Source organism: Mandrillus leucophaeus, unplaced genomic scaffold, assembly GCF_000951045.1.
Source record: "Mandrillus leucophaeus isolate KB7577 unplaced genomic scaffold, Mleu.le_1.0 Scaffold291, whole genome shotgun sequence".
NCBI lineage: Eukaryota > Metazoa > Chordata > Mammalia > Primates > Cercopithecidae > Mandrillus > Mandrillus leucophaeus.
In genome coordinates this window covers 1,073,639-1,075,231 of record NW_012103043.1, presented here as the reverse complement: position 1 = coordinate 1,075,231, position 1,593 = coordinate 1,073,639, and the positions used below count along the sequence as shown (strand labels likewise).

General features: G+C 56.4%; 1 protein-coding gene across 2 annotated transcripts in view; it reads left to right on the top strand.

Moving 5' to 3' along the window:
- The window catches only part of TXNRD2 (thioredoxin reductase 2), a 64,055-nt gene that overhangs the window by 18,484 nt on the left and 43,978 nt on the right, over positions 1-1,593 (top strand). For both annotated transcript variants that reach the window (XR_001006678.1, XM_011986024.1), the window contains exon 2: positions 1,253-1,309. The gene's annotated coding sequence lies outside the window, so the exon portion shown is untranslated. The remainder of the gene's footprint in view (positions 1-1,252; positions 1,310-1,593) is intronic.

Genomic DNA, 1,593 nt, shown 5'->3' with positions numbered 1-1,593 from the left:
CTCGGCCTCCCAAAGTGCTGGGATTACAGGCGTGAGCCACCGCACCCAGCCAAGCAAAATGGATTTTTAAAATGAACTCTTACAAAACTTTGTTCTAATCTTGCTTTCTAATAGCCATGAATCAAACACATCCTGTGGCATTGTAGGGTTCATGAGATTTATGTGTGCCCTGGGAGGCAGTCAAGTCCAAGGCCTGAAGTTTGCTGATGCAGTGCCCAAGCCTGGCCAAATGGAAGCTTGAAATTAGTCCTGGCTAATGTTTTCTTTTCTTTCTTTCTTTTTTGAGACAGAGTCTTGCTCTGTCACCCAAGCTAGAGTGCAGTGGCATGATCTTGGCTCACTGTAGCTGCTGCCTCCTGGGCTTGAACGATTCTCATGCCTCAGCCTCCTGGGTAGCTGGGACTACAGGCTTGCACCACCACACCCAGCCAATTTTTAAATTTTTATTTTTAGTGGAGACAGGTTTCACCATGTTGGACAGGCTGGTCTTGAACTCCTGACCTCAAGTGATACACCTGTCTCAGCCTCCCAAAGTGCGGGGATAACAGGTATGAGCCACCGTGCCGGGTCCTGGCTAATGGTTTCTGTGTTGGCCTCAGAACATGTGGCCCTGGGTGGCCCCGCCGATGGCTGGGACGGCAGCTGGGTGGCTCTGCCGCAGGAAGTGTGGTTTGGAGTCAGGACTCGGCTCCTGCTCTGGGGCTGGCCTACCCTGGGGCTGCTGCGTCACTTCTCCTGAGCTTTGGTGTCCTGGTCCTGACAGTGAGGCAGCAAATACCCACCTAGGGGGCTCTGGCTGGGCTGGGAAGGGGCAAGGGAGAGCCTCTGAGTCAGGAGCCATTCCCGGTGGGGTGGCTACCTGGGGGATGCCACCCAGGGATGCTTGGGTGGGCGCTGGGCTTATGGTGAACATGCAGGGGCAGGTGGGGCTGATGCCAGCACTGTGAGGCGTGGATGGTACAAAGGCTGCAGGCCCTGAGAGGTCTGAGGGCTCCTGTGTGTGGGCAGCACAGCTGGGTGGGCAGTGGCAGCAAGAGGCTCAGTGCAGAGCCAGCAGGCAGCGCAGCTCAGCGGGCCAGAGTGCAGAGGCAGATCAGGGGTCCCTAGCATCGTGCAGCTTAGCCACCGTGTGGGCAGCCACAGGCCCAGGCCCTGCCCACGCTCTTCTGGACTCACAGGCCCCAAGGAGTGCCTGTTCTTGAGTCCTGAGCCAGCTCCCCATGCTCACGTGCTGCTCTCCTTATCCTTCCAGCCGCTCAGCTGGGAAGGAAGGTGGCTGTGGTGGACTACGTGGAACCTTCTCCCCAAGGTAGGCAGCACCCTATGGGAGCTGGGTATCCTGGGAAAGGAGGCGGGAGGTGGGCCCAGTTGCTGTACAGAGGGCAACTGACACCAAAGTCCTTCAGCCCTGCTGTCCATGGTCTCTGGACAGTGTCCTGTTTCACTCAACATTACTTTAAAGTTCTTCATCATTATCAAGAATGACTCTGGCCAGGTGCAGTGGCTCATGCCTGTACTCACAGCACTTTGGGAAGCCAAGGCAGACCTTGATCACTTGAGCCCAGGAGTTTGAGGCTGCAGTGACCTCTGATT